We start from the raw sequence: 25,498 nt of genomic DNA, 5'->3' as shown, positions 1-25,498 counted from the left end.
TTCTGATATTCTCTGGGTTGGTAAATTTAATTTATTTTGTAAAATATGGTATTTCATATAAATTTGCTTTTTCAATTAGATGCCATACACTAACGAATAAAATCCTCAATGTCAAAAAGGCGTTACCGAGATTTAAGGTCTGGTCTACTAAGTTCTCAGAGAGTCCCAAACATGAAAGGCTAGTGGCAATACTATTCATTGCCTCCAGAAGTTCACACTAAGAATCTATTGCTGAATACACACATATTTAAGTCAGAGAACTTGGAGAAACCTATTCAGAGTTAACCCAGAAGCTTCAAACTTAATGGCTAATGTTTGTTACGTGCAGGTTAATTAACTGTGCAAGTTATCAGAGGGAAAAATAGACATTAATCACACCCAACTGTGAGCACACGGAGCAGCAATAACGCTTTGCTTAAAAAATTGTGCAACTGATGCAAAAACCCCACACATACTCTGGATAGAACCAGATAGTCTGTTATTGGGATTAAGGCCTACTGTGTGAGATAGAGCTCATATCTGACATATTTAATGAGGCCAAGTATCTGAGGCTAGATATGTCATGTGCCCTCTAAGAAAATCTAGAACTATTATTCTGATAAAAGAGCATAGCAACATGATTCTTAGTGACATATTGACTGATATACTCATATACCCATCATTGGACGATTATCATAAAAGCTTCACTCTGGTCTATTTGGCTGTTAACACAGAAAACACAACAGGCAAACATACAGAGAATGAAAAACTTTGACTCTCTCATCGATAAATAGTCTCCATATTACAGTCCTTTTCTGAAGGCTCAGGAATCCATTTGAAAGGAGCAGAAGGAGTATAACAGACAGAAGCGGGATACAACATCACTGAAATGATGTTTGCCTGATGCACTTATGAAATCACCAAGACTATGAGAACATGCACAAGACATGCACAACTATAAGCCAGACAAAACAGCATCGTGGACACAGGGAAGGAGACAAAAAGTTCCACTTCTGACCAATGATATGTTGGTACAAATGGCAGGGCAGGATCTCTTAGCCCAGACAACTGTTAGGTCCACTAGTCTTGGAGACTGGGCAGCCACACACGCAGGGTCTCAGGGTCGGCAGCAGCAGTCACAGAGACAGGAGCACTGGCCTTCACGCCAGGCCTGGAACAGAGCAGCAAAAAAAAAAAAAAAGAAAAAAAGAAAAAAGAAAAAAGTGAATTGCAAGCCCAAGAGCCAGGCTGAGAAGGAAATCCCTTTCTGGCTCTGAAGGATTTATGAGGAGCCAACAAGAGATTAAAAAAAAAGCCACTAAGTAAGTAACAAGAAGAGAAAACAAATAAGGCTTCCATGGACATTGGAAAAAGAAGCAAAGGGAGAGGAGCCAGACATGGTTGTCACCAAGTTCAAGCAAAGGAAACGGGAATCTGATGTGGCCTACATCCAGCTCATGGAGCAGGAGTCTGAGTATTTGTTGTTTCTTAGCAAGAACCAAGCCTCTCAGCAGCCAGAGGTGCAGGCACCTCTGAGCAGAAGAAAGCTTTCCAGAAGTGGGGATTTGCAAAGGCCCTGAAGAACAGGGAGGCAAAATCACTGGAGAGACTTGATCAGGAGTTGGTAAAGATGCTGTGAAGTTTGGAGAAGTTGTGCTGCATCCTCCAGGGCTGACAGTCCAACCAGAAGGAACAAAAACAAAGGCTCCTGGCAAGAAATCACTAGTGCTAAAGACATTTTTGGGTCCTGGTGGTTCCTGTTAGTATGTCCCGGACTACAAATACTTCATTGGCCCACCAGCGGATCCTTAGGGAGGAGCTGGAGCAGGCTGTGCAGGCTTACAGAGCCCTGAAGAAGCTGCAGCAACAAGAAATGACACCTGTACAGCCATGTGCAGCAGCTCTTCTTAGAGCAACAGCCAGGCTTGTCTGTGATTCAGATTTCCAGGGAAAGATCCTGGAAATTGGCCTGGGAGCTGCTAGAGCCAGATAAGGGAGATGATTGTCCCTGGATAGGGGCCTGAGTGTAAGCTTTCAGTATGGAGGCAGGGTGCTTTGCTTTTCCCTTCTTCTAAGGTTTGTGTCTTTACGAGTGACCACCAGTGAACCCCAGCTCTCACAGGGCAATTCTCCTAGCAATTGCCTGAGATGCATGTGGGAGGGATGCTGTTTTCCCTGAGCTTAGCTTCATTCTGAAACAAGTCTCAGCTGATACAAGCCAGGACCCCTGTAGAAAGGACTTAATCCCATAATCCATATGATCACAGAAGCTGCTGGTTTAGGTCAGCACATTGTCTTACCAGGCCATAGTGGAAGACAATGCAGCCAGGACTGATGAGACCTGATAGGCTAGGGCTAGATGGAGGGGAAGAGGATAACCCCCCCCCCATCAGTGGACTGGGGGAGGGGCATGGGAGAAATAGAGGGAGGGTGATGGGATTGGGAGGGAATGAGAGAGGGGGCTACAGCTGGGATACAAAGTGAATAAATTGCAATAAGTTAAAAAAATAAATTAAAAAAAGAAAATAAAAATAAAAGGCTCCAATAGGCTCAGTGCAGGACAGTGACAAAGCAGATTTACCCAGGGCAGGGTGGGCCTTGTACTCAGAAATTTATTTACCTGCCAGGATCTGTACAAGTGGCCAAAACCCCAAGTTTGGTTTGGATAGAGACTGGGTGTCAGTACAGGCTGAATGCCTTGAGGTCTGAACATGAAAGCCAGGTTCCTGTGGTAGGCAAAGCAGCATATTCATACCAAGAGGGTAGAGGTAGAAGAAATTGGGAGTTCAAAGGCACTCTTTGACTTACAGCAAGCATGAGGCCAGCACTGAACTACATGAGATAATGTCTCAAAAACCTTATCTAGATATCAAGAACTAAGCTTGGACACTGCTGGGGAACCCCACAGTCCTCTAGCAGACCTGCAGAGCTTTGCTCCAGCAAAGCTGTTCCTGGAGTCTCAGTGGAGTCCTTTCAGTCCCCCTTTTTTCAGAGTGAAGTTTTATGGTCAGTGCATGTCAGTGTGACTGGGCATGAGTGCTTACACAAACACCCAAAAGTAGCAAGGCCCAGAGGTGAGCAAGTTGGGTGCATTGTTCACGGAAACATCAGGACTAAGGCCAGCGCCCAGAGCCACTGTTATCAAAGGTGTAAGCTTTTGAGCTCTTTCCAGAAGCAATGTAACAACCGTCTAGCTAAAGCACGATTGGCCAACTGTGCAGCCAACTGTGAACTGCATTGAAGAACTCTGTAACTATAAAAAACAAAACAAACTATTGGTATCTGTATTGGTGTTTGCAGTGGGAAGAGGGTAAGTTAGTTTTCTTCTAAAGGATGAAAAAGGACCGGAATCTTTAAGTCACCCAACTAACCTGAGCACGAGGCTCTTGGGTCTCACTGCTTCGGTGGTGGGGAATGTGAGCCCAAGTTGCAGCTTGCAATAATTTGTAATAAAAACGTCATGTGTTTTACAACGAAAAAAATGAAAGAAAGAAAACCGGTATGTTAGCCACACTTATGTTTTCATAGTAGTTTTAAAACACAAATTTTGTGAAGATTATATCCTAAATCTTACCATTTATTTTCAATAAGTTGTGTGAAAGATTAATTTTAGTATATTGAGCAGGATAACCTGGAATTACAATTCACAACTTCCTTTAGGACCGTCTTACACAATATTATTATGGTTATGAAAATTATAAACATTTTATGTATAAGTGCTTGACCCAACATTATTTATTAAATGACTGTATAAAAGACCTACATAACACAAATTAGAGAATACTCTTATAAATGCGAATAAAAAGAGGAGAGCCAAACTAGAAAGGGTCAGAGACTCCAAAATCTATATGTATACAAATACAACTTTCTTAACAATACTTACACTTTACTTCAGAGTCTTAATGTTTGCAATGCCTCCTGCTGGGCTTATGTGTTACATTGTTGGCCTCCTAACTGTGTCATTAGGAAAAGATGGAGAATGTAGACTTGTTAAGTTATTCATCAGTGTTATTTTCTATTATGTAAAAAGTGAACTCAATTGGGTAGTATATAGTACAAAGTAAAATTACATGAAATTTCTTTCAGTAATACACAGATCTTTCCTGGCATTGGGGAAAATTGCTAACTTTTAACGTATTTTATTCTTTTCTATAAATTTAATTTCTCTCAGTACAAATTAAATATATTCACAAATATGTTTAAAAATTCTTCAAAGCTATCTAAGTATAATATTAGTTTGAATTAGATCATAACATACTCAGAGATAAATAAACAGATACTTGGGAATTTAAAGGAGAGCAGAGTGATTCAGAACCTAAAAGATGACAACATACTCCTGTCCATTTCTTTCCTTATTTCCCTTTTAGCCCCTCCCTTTTTCTTATTCTTTCTCTTTCCCCCTCCTTCATATAAGCTCTTTCTTCATTTTCCTGCCCCTTTCTTTTCCCCACTTTCATTCCTCCTCTTTGCAGTGATCTTCCTTCCTTAGCTCTCGCAATAGAAAGGGAAAACAAACAACAACAAACAAACAAACAAAAAACATGCAACTCCCAGTAACTATTGTCAAAATAGTACCTTCCTAACATCTATGGACTCAAAGAAACAATTCTTACCCGAAAGGGTGTAAGAGTTTTATTGTTGTTGTTTTTGTTTGTTTGTTTTGCTTTGCTTTCTTTTTGAAGCCAAATATAAATAGCCATCTTTAGGGGAAAAATATTAGGCTTATTACAATCCAGTATTCTCATCTGACAGCTGTCTTAGGTTGTTTTTACAGTAAGAGAACAAGTCAAATAAATCAAATCAATTTTCTAGCACATTTAAAGAAATTCAGATACACCGGTTACATAAAAGCAAGCCTATCTTTGTTGTAAGCTCCAGATGCTACCTGCAAACATTCTCAGTCTTTTGTTTGGAAGCTATGATCTATTAATCCATTCTAAGCTATTTATCCAATTGCCAAAAGGTCAATAGGTCATGCATAGAAGTGGAAAATAGATGGCTATTAAGGAAGCTGAAGACAGTCCATGATAATTTGACATTGAACTTAAAATATTACATTTTCTAGTGACTGAAATCTAAGTAGTCATGCAGTGGCTCTATCTGCAGTTTCTGAGAAATTTCATTCATATATCTCATGTATAAGAGGAGGCCTCTAATGTTTGTGTCTATTGAAAGAGTCCTGTCAGACTACATGTGAAAGAAAAAAGTTTATCCAATAAACCAGCTTTGTTCTCTGATTTCTAGGTACTAATAACAACCTTTGATCCTTATATTGATGTTATTGTTTCTATATCAGGGTCCACAGCAAAGGTGGAGAGAGAATGTCTGTTAGCACTAATCTTTAACCAATATCTACTACCAGAAATTGGACTCATTAAAGCAGGGAAAATTTCAAAACTCATGTGTAATTTTGACAAGTCTAGATGCTTCTCGTATATCATCATATTCAACACAAAAAACAAACAGTTTAAACCCAATGACATCTACAGTAACTTATAGAATGAAGTCCTTGGAATAAACTTTCTATCACTTGTACTATTATATTTTAGTTTTATCATTTATATTTATACCCAAATGCGGTTTTGAATCAAATTTCCATGCTAGTAAGATGAAACATGATGAAATTATCAGTATAAAAAGCACTTTGCAGTCACCAAGAATTGCTGAGAATTGCTTGTAGACAGTCCATATTATATTATGATGGAATTTTGGACCTTAGACTATAAGATATAAGAAATAGATTAGGGGCTGGAGAGATGGTTCAGCAGTTAAGAGCACCAACTGTTCTTCCAGAGGACCCGGGTTCGTATTCTGAGCAACCACATTGCAGTTCACTGAAAATTTTGACTTTTTTATTTATTTTTTGCATAATTTATTCATTACATATCCCAATTGAAGCACCTTCCCTTATCTCTTCCCAGTTCCACTCTGCCTCCTTCTTCCCTCATCCCCTTCACCTAGTCCACTGAAAGGGGGAGCTCTCCTCCTTTGCTATCTGCCCATAGCTTGTCAAGTCTCATCAGGACTGCCTGCATCCACTTCCTCTGTGGGCTGGTAAGGCCACATCACCAGGGTCAAACAATCAAAGAGCAGGCAACTGAGTTCATGACAGAGGCAGCCCCTGCTTCCCTTCCTCCAGCATCCACATGGAGACCGAGCTGCCGATTGACTACATCAGAAAAGGGGGTCTAGGTCCTCTCCATGCATGGTCCTTGGTTTGTGCATCAATCTCGGCAGGACCCCCTAGGTTCAGATCTTTTAGCTTTGTTGGTCTCCATATGGGGCTCCTGTCTCCTCCAAGTCCTTCTATGCCCTTACCCCTCTTCTATAAGATTCCCTTCACTCTGCCCAAAGTTTGGCTGTGAGTCTCAGCATCTGCTTAGATCCTCTGCTAGGTGGAGCCTTTCAGATGACCCTCTATAGTGGGCCCCCATCCTGTTTCCTCTCTTCCACCACTTCTAGTGTCTGTCCTGTTTGCTATTCTGAATGAGATTTAAGCATCTTGCCTAAGGTCCTCCTTAATGTTTAGCTTCTTAAGTTTGTAGATTTTAGTATGGCTATCCTATATCATACAGCTATACCCTCTTACAAGTGAGTGTATACCATGCCTGTCTTTCTGTTTCTGGGTTACTTTATTTGTGGTTCCTTAAGCCTCTCCCTCCTTTCTAGCCTAGCAACCCTCAGTAGGAGAGAAAGAAGGTTAGTAGGAATAGAGGATGTTGACCTCTTAGATGTAGTTCCTTGGGGTAATTCCACTCTTCATCTGCAGAAAATCCAGTAGTCAAATAAACTAGCAACCCACTTAACCAGCAAACCCACAATCCAGTAATTCAGCAGTCCAGCAAACTAGCAATAGCAAATGCAGCAACAAGGACCAACAAAGGTAGCAATAGCAACTTCCTTGAAGCTTTCTCCTAAGTATTTCTAGGAGCCTCTCATAGCACCCCCCTTCTCTCTGGGCTCCTATTTATACCAACTCAGAGTCCTAAAAGAATGTGTTTCAGCTGGCAAAAACCATGCCCCCTGCACAAGGCAGTTTCTACCTGACAAAGAACATTTTCCATCTCTTGAGACTGTCATCAGCTATGGACAAGCTAAAAACATTATTTCATCAAGCACATGGGATTACAACTAAAATATATTTACATAAAATAACCAAAACTTTGATTCTGTTGCTCTCCTTGTGGAGTTCCTGTCCTCTGCAGATCTTACTGTTTCCCACTTCTTTCCTAAGATTCCCTGCACTCTGTCCAAAGGTTGCCCATAAGTCTCAGCATCTACATTGTTAGTCTGCAGGGCAGAGCTTTTCAGAGATCCTCTGTGTCAGGCTCCTGACTTGTTCCCTCTTTTCTCCTTCTTCTGATGTCCAGCCTCTGCCTTTCTGGATAGGAATTGAGCATTTTAGCAAGAGTCCTCCCTCTTGATTAGTTTCTTTAGGTGTACAGATTTTAGTAGGTTTATCCTATATTATATGTCTATATGAGTGCGTATGTACCGTGTGCATCTTCTAGGATCAGAAGGAAGGAAAAGAAGTCCTCCCCTATCAGTGGACTTGGGGAGGGGCATGCATGCAGAGGGTGGAGGAAGGGAGGGATTGGGACAGGAGGAGGGAGAGAACCACAGGGGGGATACAAAATGAATAAAGTGTAATTAATAAAGCACAACTGGTAAGTCAAGTTTCAGGAATTCTGGCATACACACACACATACATGCAGCCAAAGCGTCAATGCATATAAAATAAAAATAAATAAATCTTAAGAAGAAAAATATGGATTAGAGTATGTAGCGTACTAGAGGAGGAAAAAAACACATATTCACATTTTCTTAAGTTACTGAAATTTTGAGAAATTTGATTTTTCATTAAATTTACAATGTCATGTTTCGGTGGTATCTGAAGCAAGATGAGCACTGTTTGTTCAACAGAAGCATCAAGAAAAATTTAAAAGAACTTTGGACAGCAACAGCAAAATGTTGCTTTGCAGTCATTGAGAATGGAGAATCACATCTTACGCCATCTGTTGACAAAATAGATCCCTGCAGCCTAAAGGCTCCTGAATAAACCTCAAGTGTGTTAGTGCTGGTAGCTAATTTAGTGCAGAGAAAAACATCAGCTACAAGGCAGCAGCAACAAAAAGCCATGGGGCGTCCTCATAAAAAAGCAAACAAAGAAAGATCAAAAAGTGAGAATAGGGAGCTTATAGTCTTCTTTATTTGCACACATCTGCTTACTGAACACATTCCAATTTAATTCTATAGCCAAATTACCATCCCTTACAGAACTATTGTCATGGTTTTCAGATCCATCTAAGTGTCAATTTCAGTGTAACTCCCTGTATATTCCAAAACGATGCCTAGAAATCGTTCTTTTTTTGCAGTTATGTTACATCTGAGAGTATAGACATTTTTTACTTTTATCTAATCAATTTTTCATGCTAGTTCCCTGAAGAATAACTATTTTTCTATTTATATGTATGCATGTAGGCCTACCTGTGTATGCATATGTGCATATATATTACCTGTGTGTATATATGTATACATATATGTGTATGTATGTATATATCTTGTTATGTGTTGGTATTGCTGTGTGTGTGTGTGTGTATAGGCCTAGTACATTCAACTTTGTATTTTAAATACATATAAAGGAAACACATGATTTTAATGGAAGTATTAGAAATGTAGAATTTTTGGGCCATTTATTTTAATAATCCCAACTAAAATTTCTGGTTACAAAATCTATGCTAAGAATTTTTAAAATAAATATAATCTACTAAATGATTGAAATAAATTCTTAGAAGCATTAGAGGTTTTTTCCCCCCGCCCCCCGTTGCTGTTTTACTTGAAAAACTATCAATAGCACAAATTTGCTTCCAATTCTTAGACTCAAAGTGGGTCTGAGAAGAGTAGGCAAGAAAATTATTATTGAGCTTCACTCCAGCCTTTGTTTTTGTTTGGTTTTGCTTTTTAGAAACAAAGTGTTTCTCTTGGTTACCTAACAGATTATAAAGCTATGTTTTTATAGCTTGGTGGTCATCAATAATTATGTAATTTAGCTTAGGAATTTCTCCCCAAGAGGAAAATTGTGCCTATTACTGGAACCTTAGCTAACTCCATGGAGGTAGTGAGATCACAGCTCTTAGATGAGACCTAATCACCACTACTTCACTGGACTATCATAATTCTTAACTGCATCCTAAAACTTATCCTTCACCCACCAATAAGTTGTTTTAGTGTTATTGTTTTAGAAATATGTTTGGTTACCTACCAGATGTTGAAGCTGAGTCTTTATTACTGAAGACACCACACATCAGACACGAACTTCAGAAGATCTAAGATGGGTCTGACTAGAAATCCTTCTCCCTGAGGTCTAGCTTTTGAGGTATTAGAAAATATAAGTATGAAGAAAATAACTGTAATCCCAACCGTAATACCTCAACTCAATGGTTGCCTCAACAAGACCTGGACAAGACATGCTAAGGGGGAAATCATATCCCTTCATGGAAGACACTTCTGTTTGCAGCAAACAGACGCCATTACAGAAAATCATAACTGGTCAAATGATGAGATTAACTGACCATGGGAACCTTGTCACAAAAAAATGTATCTACAACAGGGAGCATTGCAAAAAATGAGGTGGAAAGATTGTAATATCTTTCCAGGACTAGGAAGTCGGATTTGTGACTGTGGCTCCTTGAAATGAAAAGAAAATTTGCACATTATACCTCAATTGAATAGTTGAGTAAAGAAGACTGGGACAAGACATGCTAAGGGGAAAGAGGAATAAAATCTCACAGGATCTACCTTTAGACAATGAACTTCAGACAAGACAGAGAGAATTAGTATTTCTAAGTAATGATTATTTATTGGATAATTATTTATCCATTATTAAGTGTTCAGCCCTGAAATCAATCATATCCATACAACCAACAATGTACCTACTCAGTAATATGTACATATGTGTGTGTTTGTAAATATGTGTATGTATGTGTGTGTGTGTAAAATGATAATAATCAAAAGAAAAAAAAGACGTGCAATTTAGAGAGGGTGGGGCCAAAGAAATATGTTGGAGGGAGGAAAGAAAATTGGGAAAAATATGACAATTAAAATGTTAAAAATTAACAAATTACTTTTAAATACATTTATAATAAACACTACCTTTATAAAAGGGAGTTCACTCAATGACAAGCTATTTCATTATGCACTGTGCCAGTTATTCCTTTAAAAAGTTGTTGGCTTCTGTAATAGATGTAATGACAAAACTTGGTAGGCCAAAATAAGCTCTCCCTCCTTAGGTTGTTTTATATTAAGTACTTAGTCACAGTGATAAGAAAAGTACCTTACACTGAAAATGTGTGTGGAGGAGCCATTGTTAAAATTAGACTGATAATGTAGTTCATGATCCTTTGGAACTGGTTTGCAGATGAAATGTGGAAGAAGTTAGGTTTATAGGCTAGAAAATCCCTTGATCACTGTAATGTGAACTTAATTGGATGCTCTGATAAATGTACAGAAGATCTGAATGTCAGCAGAAAGGCAGACAGTTAAGATTGTGCTCATGAGATTTCAGAGTTGTGTAAGAACTATGCTGAAAAATTGACCAAAGGCCTTTTATGATACATTTAGTAAAAATTATGATTATCATTTCTATGTACTGATAATTTTGGTATGGTTGAGTTCAAAATAATGACCTATGCTATTTGATGACAGAAATTTTAAGAAAGAATGAAATTTAAATGAATGTAAGGTTGATAGTGTAATGTTATGTTTATAATGAGAAGTCAAAGTGCGAAGATACAAAGAAGTACATTACTGCGAGGAGAAGAGTATGAACTTGGTTGCAGTTGGTAGCAGGGAGAAACACTTGAGATCCAGGATGGCAGCATGGATCACAAAAGGTATCTGAACAGCAGGTCAGTAGTGAGAGCAGTTTGACCAACAGGCCATGCTCTGAATCCCAAAACTGCAGAGTCTATTTACCATGTGTGAGAAGAACCCACAGTTCCCACCTCAGGTGACCAGGCTAATCCTGGGACTAGTTCCCAGGCTCCTGCCAGTCCTCAGCCTCAGCCTCAGCCTCAGCCTCAGGCCACCCCCAACTCCCACCTCATTTAGATACTGGATGCCAGCGGTACAGCTCCAACATCAGGCCTCGTGATACTTGGGATCCACCGAAAAAACCCCAGCCTCTGCTCCAAAGATCAACTCATCTCCCTATGGAGTTTGGCAAGAACTCTAAGCTCACAGGTTTTCCAAAATGGCGACAGTCAGCAAGCACAGTTTCTGGGCATCTGGAACTTATGAACTTTGGAACAAGAAAGCCAGTAGCAGGGTAGCTGGCTCCAGAACTTCCCCTGGCTAGAGGAGGGCCGCTGGGGCTCCTGAGGAGTCCAGTTGTTCCCAAGGATCATACATCTGAGGAGAGGCCCGAGGCACATCCCTGAAAACTAACCTTTAATCCACAACCATTCCCACCAATTTGAGGAGGGCTCCTGCAGAAACATCAAGCTTCCTGCCCAAGACACTGCCTACCCAATCCCTGACCCCAGAGAACTCTGTCAGGCAACAAGATCTACCAGGAAATGTCAGATACAACCAGATGGCTAAAGGCCAGCATAAAACACAATCCACAAAAGCCAGAGAAATATTGCTTTTCAGAACCCAGATATCCCAAGGCAAGCAACATTTGATACCCTAAAATAGCTGAAACACAAGAAAATTACATTAAATCTATGCTTATGAAAATGATAATGGAAGAAACTAATAAAATCCTTAAAGAAATACAAGAAGATATAATCAAACAGACTGATGCCTTTAGAGAGGGAAATGAATAAATCACTCAAAGAATTACAGAAAATACAAATAAACAGGTGAAGAAATTGAACAAATCATTTTAAAAATGCAGGTAAATACAAACAATCAAGTGAATAAAATCAATAAAATGGTCCAAGATCTGAAGATGAAAATTAAAAAAAAATAATAATAAAATAAGCACAAACTGAGGAACTCCTAAATAAAGAAGTACTTAGGGAAGAAAACAAAAATTACAGAGGCAAGCATCACTAATAGAATACAAGAGATGGAGAAAAAAAATCTCAGGTGTAAAAACACAACGGTAAAAATGGGTGCCTATCAAATAAAATGTTGATCCCCCCCCCAAATTCCTGAGACAAAACATCCAAGAAAGCAAAGACACCATGAAGACTTAATCTAAGAATAATAGAAATAGAAAAAAGAAGATTCCTTTCTCCAAGGTCCAGAAAATATTTTGAACAAAATCAGAGTAGAAAATTTCCCCAATCTAAAGAAAGAGTTGCCTTTAAACATACAAGAGGCCTGTAGAACACAAAATAGATTAGACCAGAAAAGAAAATTCTTTCACCATATAACAATCAAAACACTAAATGTGCAGAACAAAGGAAGAAATATTAAGAGCTGCAAGGGAAAAAGGCCAAGTAACATATAATAGCAAGACTATCAGAATCACACCTGACTGCTCAGCAGAGACCATAAAAGCCAGAAGATCCCGAGCAGACATCTTTCAAACACTGAAAGACCACACACTAAAAATTTCAATAACTGTAGATGGGGGAAAAAAAAAAACAACAACAAGCTATTCTATGACAGAAACAAAATTAAACATATCTACGCACAAACCGAGTTAATAGGAGGTAGTAGAAAACTCCCACCCTAGAAAGTTAACTACACCCCCCCCAAAAAAAAATAGGATAAAATATCTTCACAATAGTAAAACTAAAAGTAGACAAGTACACAAACACACTACAACAACCAAAATCAAAATAAAAGCAACTAAGAATCACTGGTCATTTCTATTTCTCAGTATCAATGGGCTGAACTCTCAAATAAAAAGAAAAGACACAGACGAACAGAATGGATGCATAAACAGGACTCATCATTCTGCTGCCTGCATGAAACACATGTCAGCCACAATTATCTACATTACCCAAGAGTGAAAGGCTAGAGAAAGACTCCCTAAGCAGACACACAAGAAGCAAGCTGGAGTAGCGATAAAAGAAGCTTTCAAAAAAAATTAATCAAAAGAGATGAGGGGGGACACTTTATACTCATCCAAGGAATTTCACCAAGATGACATCTCAGTTCTAAACATTTATGACCAAGTACAAAGGTAACTACATTTGTAGAAGAAACATTGATAAAGGTTAAACCATGTGTTGATGCACACATTAATACTGGCAGACTTCAATAACCCACTCTCACCAAATGTAAGGTCAACAAAACAGAAACTAAACAGTGAGATAATGATATTAACAGATGCCATGAATACAATGTACCTAACAGATGTCTACGGAACTTTTCACCCACACAGAAATAATATACCTTCTCAGCACCTCATGAAATCTTCTCCAAAACAGATGATACATACACTTGTTCACAAAACAAACCTCAACAGAAACATGACGATTGAAATAATCCCTTGTATCTTATCAGATCACCATGGACTAAAACTGGACCTCAACAACAACAGAAATAACAAAAAGACTACCAATATATGAAAATGAACAACAGTCTGCTAAATGACTACTACATCAGGGAAGAAATAAAGAAAACATAAAGCTTCCTAGAATTCACTGAAAATAGAGACAGAACGTATACAAAGGTATGGAACACAATGAACGCTAAGAGGAAAGTTCATATCATAGGGGCTTTCATAAAGAAATTGGAGACATCTCATGCAAGCAACTTAAGGACACACCTGAAAGTCCTAGAAAATAAACAGGCAGATACACCCAAGAGGAGTACACAGCTGGAAATAATCAAACTACGGGCTTAAATAAATAAACAAAAATCAGAGAGAATAATTCAAAGAATCAACAAAACCAAGAGCTGGTTCTTTGTGAAAAATCAACAAGATAGATGAATATTTAGTCAAACTAAGAGGCGGACAGAAATATCCAAATAAAAGAAAAATCAGAAATGAAAAGGGGCTGCATAAAAATAGAGACAGAGAAAATCCAAAGAATCATTAGGTATTACTTCAACAGCCTGTGTGTCAAAAATTTAAGAACCTAAATGAAAAGGACAATTTCTCCTTTTTGCATATTCATTGAATTTTTTATTATTTTAATTTTTATTAATTATACATTATTCATTGTATCCCCCCTGTAGCTTCCTACCTCCTCCCCTCCCAATCCTACCCATTCTCCCTCTTCACCCATGCCCCTCTCCAAGTCCACTGATAGGGGAGTTCTTCCTCTCCTTCCTTCTGATCCTAGTCTATCAGGTCTCATCAGTAGTGGTTGCATTGTCTTCTTTTGTGGCCTGATAAGGCTGCTCTTCCCTCGGGCGGGGGTGGGGGTTCAAAGAGCCAGCCACTGAGTTTATGTCAGAGACAGTCCCTGTTCCCACTACTGGGGAACCCACTTGGGCACTGAAATGCCATGGGCTACATCTGTGCAGGGGTTTTAGGTTATCTCCATGCATAGTCCTTGGTTGGAGTATCAGTCTCAGAAGAAATGCCTGTGCCTAGATTTTTTGGTTCTGTTGCTCTCCTTTTGGAGTTCCTGTCCTCTCAGGTTTTACTGTTTCCCATTTCTTTCCTAAGATTCCCTGCACTCTGCCCAAAGGTTGGCCATAAGTCTCAGCATCTGCTTTGATAGTCTGCAAGGCACAGAATTTCAGAGGCCCTCCTGTCCTGTTCCCTGTTTTCTCCTTTTTCTGATGTCCATCCTTTTTGCCTTTCTGAATGGGGACTGAGCATTTTAGTCAGAGTCCTCCTTCTTGATTATTTTCTTTAGGTGTACAGATTTTAGTAGGTATATCCTATATCCACTTATGAGTGAGTATTTACCCTGTGTGTCTTTCTGCTTCTGGTATACTTCACTCAGGATGATCTTTTCCAGTTCCCACTATTTACCTGCAAATTTCATGATTTCCTTATTTTTTCATTGCAGAGTAATACTCCATTGTGTAGATGTACCACAATTTCTGTATCCATTCCTCAGTTGAGGGACACTGGGTTGTTTCCAGCTTCTGGCTATTACAAGTAAAGCTGCTACAAACATGGTTGAGCAAATGTCCTTGTTGTGTGCTTGAGCATCTTTTGGATATATGCCTAGGAGTGGTATAGCTGGATCTTGGGGAAGCATTATTCCTAATTGTCTGAGAAAGCGTCAGATTGATTTTCCAGAGTGGTTGTACAAGTTTACATTCCCACCAGCAGTTGGTTCCCCTTTCTCTACAACCTCTCCAGCATGTGTTGTCACTTGAGTTTTTGATCTTAGGCATTCTAATGGGTGTAAGGTGAAATCTCAGGGACAATTTTCTTGATAGATACCAATTACCAAAGTTGAGTCAAGCTCAGATAAAAAAAAGTTAAATAGTCCTATATCACCTAAAGAAATAGAAGCAGTCATCAAAACTCTCCCAACTAAAACATACCAGGGTCAGATGGTTTCAGCGCAGAATTTTACCAGATCTTCTAAGAAGAGCTAATACCAATATTCTTCAGACTATTCCACAAAATAGAAACAGAAGGAACACTGCCAAACCCATTCCATGAGGCTACAGTCATCTTGATATCAAAACTATACTGAGACCCAGCAAAGAGAGAATTTCAGACCAATTTCCCTTTTGAACATTGATGCAAAAATACTCAGTAAAATACCAGCAAAACAAATCCAACAAAGCATCAGAAATATGATCCACAACAAACAAGTAGACTTCATCCCAGGCTTGCAAGGGTGGTGTCATACACAGAGGTGCAACAATGTAATTCACTGTATAAACAAACTGAAAGAAACACACACACAGAAACACACACATTTGACAAAATCCAACACCCATTCATGATAAAGGTCTTGGAGAGAACAGGGATACAAGAACTTACCTAAACATAGTAAAAGTCAAATACAGCAAACCTATTGCCAACATCAAACTAAATGGAGAGAAACTTAAATCAATTCTGCTGCAAACAGACCAGGCTGCCTACTCTCTCCATATCTCTTAAATATAGTACGTGAAGTCCTAGCTAGAACAATAAGACAACCAAAGGAGATCAGGGGCATAGAAATTGGAAAGGAAAAAGTCAGAGTATCACTATTCTCAGAGGATTTGATAGTAGATGTAAGTGACCCCAAAAACTTCTACCAGTGAACACATAAAGCTAAGCAAATCTTCATCAAAGTGGCTGAAGGTGTTGATTACAAAATTAAGTAAAAAAATCAGTAGCCTTGTGTATTCGAAATTCAAACAGGCTCAGAAGAAATTAGGAAAACAACTCCCATCACATTAGCTACAAAACCAATAAAATATCCTGGTGTAACTCTAACCAAGCAAGTGAAAGACCTGTATGATAAGAACTTAAAGCCTCTGAAGAGAGAAATTAAACACAGTATCAGAAGTTGGAAAGATCTCCGATGCTCATGGTGCAATAAGATCAACACAGTAAGAATGGCCATTTTATCAAAAATAGTCTACAGATTTTATGCAACTCCCATTAAAATGCCAACAAAATTGTTTACACACCTTGAAAGAACATTTCTCAAATTCATATGGAAAAACAAAAAACTCGAATAGCTAAAACAATCCTGTCCAATACAAGATCTTCTAGACTGGCTCTATCCCTGAAATCAACCTGTACTATCGAGCAAGAGTAATAAAAACTACAAGATGCTGGCATAAGAAGAGATTGGTGGGTCAACTGAATTGAATCGAAGACCCAGAAGTTACCTGATACACCTATGGACACTTGATATTTGACAAGTAAGCCAAAACCATACAATGAAAAAGAGATAACATCTTCAAAAAATGGTGTCGGGCTAACTGTATGTCTACATGTAGGAAAATGCAAATAGATCCATATTTATCACTCTGCACAAAACTCAAGTCCAAGTGGATCAAAGGCCTCAATAAAACCAAATACACTAAGTCTATTAGAAGTAAAAGTGGGGAAGAGCCTTGAACACCAACAGCTCAGACTTTAAGATCAACAATTAATAAATGGGACCTCTTAAAACTGAAAATCTTCTGTAAGACAAAGCATACTGTCAACAGATCAAAAAGATCTTCACCAACCCTACAACCAACAGAGGACTCATATCCAAAATATAGAAATAACTCAAGAAATTGAATACCAAGAAACAAAATAATCCAATTTAAAAATGTGGTTGCCTGCTTTTAGATCACTTGCCTTTGGAGGGACTTCTTTACTAAACCAGAGGGGAGAAAGAAGGACTCAATCCTTATGTGAATAGATGAACTGAGGAATCTATGTAGAACACTCCCCTATTTTGAAGAATAGAGGAGAGGAGATGTAGGAGGGAGTATGTGACTGGGAGGAGAGGAGAGAGGGGCTTATAACCAAGATGTAAATTGAATTAATTAGTAAAAAAAGAACAAAAAGGAAAAGAAAAAAATGTGGTGCATAGCTAAACAGAGAATTCTCAACAGAGTAATTTTGAATGGCCGAGAAGCACTTAAAGAGATATTCAACATCCTTAGTCATCAAGAAAATGCAAATAAAAATGACAGACTCCATCTTACACCCAACAGAATGGCTAAGATCAATAACTCAAATGGCAGCACATGCTAGCAAAGATGCAAAGAAAAGGGAAATTTCCACTTATAGAGGGAGTGCACACTTGTACAGCCACTTTGGAAATCAATCTGTCCCTTTCTCAGAAAATTGGGACTAGCTCTATCTCAAGACCCAGCTATGTCACTGCTGGGCATATAACTGAAAGATGCTCCACCTTACAACAATGACATTTGCTCAGCTATTCATAGCAACTCTATTCATAATAGAATCTGGAACTAACCTAGCTGTCCCTCAACTGAAGAATGGATGAAGAAACTGTAGTACATTTACACAATGGAATTCTACTCAGCTACTAAAAACAAAAAAAAATCATGACAGTTGCAGACAGATGAAAGGAACTAGAAAAGATATTCTTGAGTCAATTAACCCAGACCCAGAAAGATATGCATGATATATACTCACATATAAGCAAATATAAGCCATATAATACAGGATAACCATACTACAGTCCACAAACCTAAAGTAGCTAAGTAGCAAGGAGGTCCATGTGGAGAAATCTTAATTCTCATTCAGAAGGAGAAATAGAATAGATACCAGAAGTGGTTGAGGAGAGGAAACAGTACAGGAGCTTACCATACAGGGGATCTAAGTAAATGCTGAGACCCATAGCCAAATTTTGGAAAGAATGCAGGGTGTCATATAAAAGAGTGGGGACATAAATTACAACAGGAGCTCCAAAAGGAAACCAACAGCGCCAAAACATCTGGCCCCAGGGTGACCTGTGGAAACTGATGCACCAACCACAGACCACACTTTGAAAGGACCTAGACCTTCTGCTCAGATGTAGCCTACAGGCAACTCAGTCTTCATGTGGGTCCCCTTGTGAGGGGAGCTGAGGTTGTCTCTGACATTGACTCTGTTACCTGCTCTTTGGTCAGTTTTCCCTGTAGGGGCGACCTTGCCAGGCCACAGAGGAAAAGGATGACCCAAGTCTTGATGAGACTTGATAGACTGGAGTCAGTTGGTAAGGAAAGTGGATTCCCCCTTTCCAAGGACTAGGAAAGAGTGATAGAGGGGAAGAGGGAGGAAACGTGGATTGGGAAGAGATGAGGGAAGGGGCTGTTATCAGGATGCCAAATGAATAAATTTTAAAAAGTTTAAATAAAAAAAAATGTGATTTCTAAATTGTACTATAATAGTCAGAATTTGAGACTTTATTAGTAGGTACGAGTAGATACAGGCTGTCCGAATATGTGTGATTTTGAAGTTGCTAGACTCTTTCACTGTGTTTACTTATAAACATGTTTTTATACATACAACAAAGTGAAGGAAATAACAAATTTTAAAAGTCTTATAAAGGCAGAATGTCTGAACTGTATTGGAACAAGGCTCAGTTATTACAAAGACTACCTGATACTCTGAAGTGTTGGGCAAAACAGCCAGTGAATCCAAGCAATATCCCATTCATTTGGCAAATAATTGGTTTCTCCAGTATAGACAGCTGCTCTCCTGCCCATCTGGCTGAAACCTCCTGGGAAAAAACCATCCCTGCTCTTGAAAACAATGACTAAATGTTGGTGATACAGTGGATATCACACAAAATAAGGCTCTAAAGCCAAGAGCAAGGCATTTTGAAACAAGCTGTTTAGGAAATTAGGCCCAGATCTTTTGTTTTTGTTTTTCGTTTTTGTTTTTAATTGAAATCTCAGTTTCTTTTTCCTTCGGATGCATTTGTTTTTAAACTTTAAGGTCCATTTTTAGAAAGTGTTTAATATGAAGTACTTTTCAATAATTCAGGATAGTAAAATGGGTTTTTCTTTCACTGATTCAATCATGGAAAACTGTTTCAAAAACAGCAAGTACTTTGGAAGATCTAAAGCATTATATTGATCAGGATTCAGTTCCGCTTTGATGCATTTGCATAATAAACAGCCTCCTTATATCTTCTCATAATACTTCACTGTAGAAAATGTTAGTGACGTGAAAGACCGTGTGAGAGCAAAATGAGGTCTACAGTTCATTTTGCAGTTAAGTATGTGGCATTATTCTGCTACATTGAAAAATATTTATGTAGATGCACAGTAACCAGGAAACATAGAAATTACCTACTGTCTTAGTTGAGTTTCTATTGTGATAAAACACTATGACCAAGATTAAGTTGAGGTGCAAAGGGTTTATTTTGTCTTATTACTCTCAGGTTACACTCCAATACTTAGTTAAGTCTGAGTAGAAACTGAAGTAGAAGATGGAAGCCACACAAAAAGAATGCTGCTTGCCTTCCTCTGTATCCCAGTAAGGCTGCACCCCCCTGTGGGGGAGGTTATCAAAGAGCAGGCCAATCAGTTTATGTCAGAGACAGCTCCTATTCGCATTACTAAGGAACTCACTTGGACACTGAACTGCCATGGACTCCATCTGTGCAAGGGTTCTAGGTTAACTCCATGCATGGTCCTCGGTGAGACCGGATAGACTAGGATCAGATGGAAAGGGAGAAGGACCTCCCCTATCAATGGACTGGGGGAGGGGCACGGGTGGAAAAAAGGGAGCAAGGGTGGGATTGGGAGTGGAAGAAGGAGGGAGATACAGGAGAATACAAAGGGAATAAACTGTAATTAATATAAATACATAAATTATATATATATATATACATATATATGAATGCTCAATGTCTTGCTCAGTTTCCCTCTTCAAACACAACTCCAGGACCACAGTACCTGGGGTGGCACTGTCCATACTGTCCATACCCTCCCACATCAATCAAGAAAATGTTCCTTAGATTTGCCAACACGACACTCTGGTGGGGCAATCTTCTCTAAGGAGACTGTCTCTTCCCAAATGACTCTAGCTTTTATTAACTTGACATAAAACAAGCCTGCAAATGACAGTATTATGTAAACAGCAAAAAAATAAACAAAGAAAACCGAATGTGTGTTTTCATTCTTAGTAGTGTTAAACAGGTATTCAGTCACATGTGAAAATGCTGTGCACTCAGAACTGAGACCCATTATGCCAAAATGCTTTGGAATTTTCTGTGAGAGCCTAGAAAAAGAACCTACTGATTATCCCACTGCTCTGCTGTCATAAGCATGTAACCATTAGCATAATGACTTTTATTAATAAAATATAAAATATCAAGTCCATTTCTGGTGAAAGTAAATGTCATTTTTTGTCTTACAGAAGTCTCAGTTTCCCCTTGGACATTATGACAGCATATTTGCATCTGACTCCTGAGGTCATGGGTGATGAGGAAGATAAGTAATGTAAACTCACTCAATTATAGAAACATAATTGCCATGACTACTACAAACCCATCAAGTTGGAGATGACCATAAATTTGAGACTCTAAATTATTTGGTACTGTAAACCCTTACTTTCATAAGTCAGTCTTTATCTTTGTAAGCTAGTATATATGGCATTTTCTAAAGAAATAAGTATCAGATTTTACAGTCATGAATTGTAGAGGTATATACAACTTTCCAGAAATCACTATTAACATATATTAAAAATATTTTAGTCTATCTAATAACTCAGCTTATCAGAACAACCTCTCAGCTGCCCAATTGAGCACCACATAGTTAAATACTTATAATTTATTGATAAGTTAAACAAAATGCATCCTCAATTAAGTCCCATAACCTTATTCTTCAAATCCTTTAACACAGCATTTTCTTGTTTTTGATGAATTAATTTTGATCTTCACAGTAACTATAGAGATTTTGGAAGAACTCATATTAATGTTGAGAGTACCTTAAGGAGGAAAAAGCTGCGACTCTCCCTGAAATCCGAGCTCTTATTTATTATTTCAATAAATGTTGGTACTGACTTCACTGTCTTGAAGACATTATTTTTTGCAGGATCATGTAAGTAAATTTACCACATGGTTTAACTTTGTGTCTGTGCATCCGGGATGATTAAACTGTTACTTCTTCCCAGAAAAGCTCTCTTACCATAAGGAGTGCCCTGTGTTATGCACTTGAACATTTAATTAGCCCTGGCTGGTGGTACTCTTGGAGCTTGTAGAAAATTTGAAAAGTGGGGTATTATTCTTTTAGCACTATAAAAAATATTGTCTTCCTGTCTGTATGAAAACAAATTATATCATTTAAAAATAATTGTTTATTCTTATTCACTTTACATCCTAGCTTTAGCCCCTTCCCTTCTCTCCTCCCTCTCTCTCTTCCTTCTATCCACCCCTCTTTTACCTCTCAAAAAAAGGGAGCTCACCCTGCCATCCCAACTCAGCATATGCAGTTGCATCAGGAATGAGCGCTTCATCTTTCTCTGTATCTGTATCTGTATCTGGCAGTTCCACCAGGGGGAACTTATCTAAAAGCATGCAACCTTGTACAACCACTTTGAAAAACCAATCTGGTACTTTCTCAGAAAATTGGGAATACATCTACCTCAAGACCCAGCTTTACTACTCCTGGGCATATACCTGAAAGATGCTCCACCATACAACAAAGATACTTGCTCAGCTATGTTCATAGCAGCTTTATTAGAAATAGCCAGAAATGGGAAACAACACAGATGCCCCTCAACTGAACACTGTAAAAAGAAATTGTGGTCCATTTACACATTGGAATACTACTCAGCTGTTAAAAACAAGGAAATCATGAAATTTGCAGTTAAATAGATGGGAAGTAGAAAAGATCATCCTTGGTGAAGTAAACCAGACACCAAAATACATGCATGATATATACTCAGTTATAAGCAGATATTAGCCATAGAGTGCAGGAAAACCATATTATGTACACAGACCTAAAATAGTTAAATAACAAGGAAGATGCTTAATTCTCATTCATAATGGCAAATAGAATAGACACCAGAAGTGTTTATTGAAGAGAGGGAACACTGAGCAAATATATCTTAATAATTTGAAATGTCTTCAGTATTAGCTTCAATAAATGGGGCAGGACAGGCCTGGATATAGATAGCCCAGTTTATTTCTGTTCCATTCTTTGTTTCCTATTTGTGAAAAAGATAATTCGTGAAAAAGAGAAATGTCCTAGCAGATGCATTCTGTTACAACACCGTGAAGAACCCTGAAGCCATGCCCTCTTGAATGGGTTTAGATGCACCTCCTAAAATTAGGATTCATAATAAATGTTTCCTCTTCAAAATATCATTGTTAGTATTAAGTCACAGCAGAGAAAAAGGAAATAATAAATGTTGAAACCTTAAATTTCTGTAACTTTTATTAATTTGATAAAATTTATCATGCCTTAAAATAATTAAGTTAAATGTATGACAAAACAATTATTTTAGTGGTGTTATAAAGCCCATGTAACACAAAACAACACAGCACAAAATAAAAAACAATGAGTCTCACTGAAGTTAGAGACACATGGAGAGGCCATGATAAACTGCACCTAAAAAAATTATCAATACTTCAATTTCATTAGCCAGTAAGTCTTTTCCTGTGTTGAGACTTAAGTTACTCATCTTTGAAAGCACTAAACCCTTCACTCAAACTAGCACTTTAAGGTTGCTGTTTTTTCATAAGCTTGGTAGCTAATTGATTGATGAAGTGACATTTAATTTACATTCCACAAATTTCATATATTTGAGTATATATATGAAATGACAGCTTACCAATCAACGATTCCATTAATCACACAATGTTATAATATGTCAATCACTATGGCATTTTTGTTTGCATAAGAGTTAATGAAGTTATTTGATTTAGTGGTCAGGTAGAGAAGTACAAATTTCAAAGTAAATTCTTTGATATAACTAAAACAATGGAATATTATGGTTTCTTTTCTTTTTCTTAACTTAAAAATGGCATATAAGTCACAAATAAATGCAATAAAGGGATTATTTTAGAAATGCAAATCTTAGAGATTTTTTTATATTATTTACTTTTCAGAAATTTGAGTATTTGACTTTCACGTAAGAAACTAGCTTCAAAAAGAAAAAAGAACAGAAAACAGAAAAAGAAACTAGCCTCACTTTACACAGTATACAGATCAGAAACAGAAATTATTTTTTATTGAATAAACTGAAAAATAAAATGAAAATTGAAAATAGATTGTGTTCATTTATTACTTGACTCCTATTAATTTCTTTGTTTTTAATTTTTATTTTTAATATTAATCACAGATTATTTAGTTTGTATCCCAGCTGTAGCCACCTCCCTCATTCCCTCCCATTCCCACCCTCCCTCCCATTCTCACCCTCCCTTCCTCCCTCCGTTATCTCCTCTCTGCCTCTTTCCAAGTCCACTGATAGGGGAGGTTCCCCTCCCCTTCCATCTGAGTTTATCAGGTATCTTCAGGACTGGCTGCCATGTCCTCCTCTGTGGCCTACCAAGACTGTTCCTCCCTCGGGGTGGGGGGCAGTCATTGGGTTCATGTCAGAAATAGTTCCTGTTCACCTTACTATGGAAACCCACTTGGATACTGAGCTACCATAGGCTACATCTGAGCAGGGTTTCTAGGTTATATCCATATATGGTCCTCAATTGGAGAAACAGTCTCATAGAGGGCCCCTGTGCCCTGATATATTTTGTTCTGGTGGAGCTCCCAGTTTCTCTAGGTCATACTAACTCCCCCTTCTCTTATATGATTCTCTGCACTCTGCCCAAGGTTGGATTATGAGTCTCCGTATCTGCTTTGATCAAAGCAGATACCTAGGTATCTAGGTAGAGTCTTTCAGAGGCACTCTGCAGTAGGCTCTTGTCCTGTTACTTGTTTTCTCCTACATCCCATGTCCATCCCATTTGTCTTTCTAAGTGAGGATTGATCATCTTACACCTGGTCTTCTTTCTTGTTTATCTTCTATAGGTGTACATATTTTAGTATGTCTTTCCAATCTTATAGGTCTATATAAGTGATTATATAACGTGTGTGTCTTTCTGCTCCTGGGATACCTCACTCAGGATGATCTTTTCTAGATCCCACCATTTGCCTGCAAATTTCATGATTTCTTTGTGTTTAATTGCTGAGTAGTATTCCATTGTATAAAAGTACCACAATTTCTGTATCCATTCCTCCATTGATGGACAATTGGGTTGTTTCCAGGTTCTGGCTATTACAAATAAAGCTGCTACAAACACGGTTGAGCAAATGTCCTTATTGTGTACTTGAGCCTCTTTTGGATATATGCCTAGGAGTGGTATAGCTGGATCTTGAGGAAGCACTATTCCTAATTGTCTGAGAAGGTGCTATATTGATTTCCAAAGTGGTTGTACAAGTTTAAATTCCCGCCAGCAATGTAGGAGGAGGGTTCCCAATTCTCCACAACCTCTCCAGCATGTGTTGTCACTTGAGTTTTTAACCTTTGCCATTCTGATGGGTGTCAGGTGAAATCTCAGGATAATTTTGATTTGCATCTCTCTGATGGCTAAGGACATTAAGCATCTCTTTAGGTCTTTCTCTGCCATTCTATATTCTTCTACAGAGAATTCTATGTATCAATTTCTTATGAGAATGTAATGGGATGATTCACAAATATAGAAGCAATTAGGATGGGCCAGTTGTTATTTTTAGAGTAGTATAAATTATTGACCTATGTTATGCTTTAACCAAGTACATTTGTAGCATCTATAATCATTAGGAAAAAAAAAACATGTATATTTAGGGTGTAATGCTCAATACCAAAGGTAGAGAATAGTGAGTCTGGATAATCTGAATTGATATGGAGAGGGCGTTGAAAGCCTGCCATGGCTTTGGGAGGATTGCTGTTGTTTGGTTTAGTTTGGTTTGTCTGGGTTATATTTTACTGTTATTTTTATACAGGATTTCTCTGTGTGGCTCTTGTTGTCCTAGACTTGTTTTGTAGACCAGGCTGAGACCAGGCTTCTGTTGAACTCACAGAGATCCACCTGTCTCTGCCTCCTTGAATGCTGGGATTACAGGTGTTCACCTTCGCACCTGGCTTGAATCTTATCTTAGCTACTGAAGGGAGGAATAAGAGGAATGACATTCCTAGACACACATTTTTCCTAAACTCACTATATCTCAGGCAGGAGAATGAAATGAAGGGCAAAAACTGTCACTGAGC

At 38.2% G+C, this 25,498-nt stretch overlaps 1 pseudogene; it reads left to right on the top strand.

The window, feature by feature from the left end:
- The first annotated feature begins 1,184 nt into the window (after positions 1 to 1,184).
- LOC129690023 (coiled-coil domain-containing protein 137-like) lies at positions 1,185 to 6,062 on the top strand (annotated as a pseudogene).
- The last annotated feature ends 19,436 nt before the right edge of the window (positions 6,063 to 25,498 follow it).

Source organism: Psammomys obesus, unplaced genomic scaffold (assembly GCF_907164565.1).
Source record: "Psammomys obesus unplaced genomic scaffold, mPsaObe1.curated_primary_1811, whole genome shotgun sequence".
NCBI lineage: Eukaryota > Metazoa > Chordata > Mammalia > Rodentia > Muridae > Psammomys > Psammomys obesus.
The sequence above is the reverse complement of the archived record's forward strand: the minus strand, read 5'-3'. Positions and strand labels throughout refer to the sequence as shown.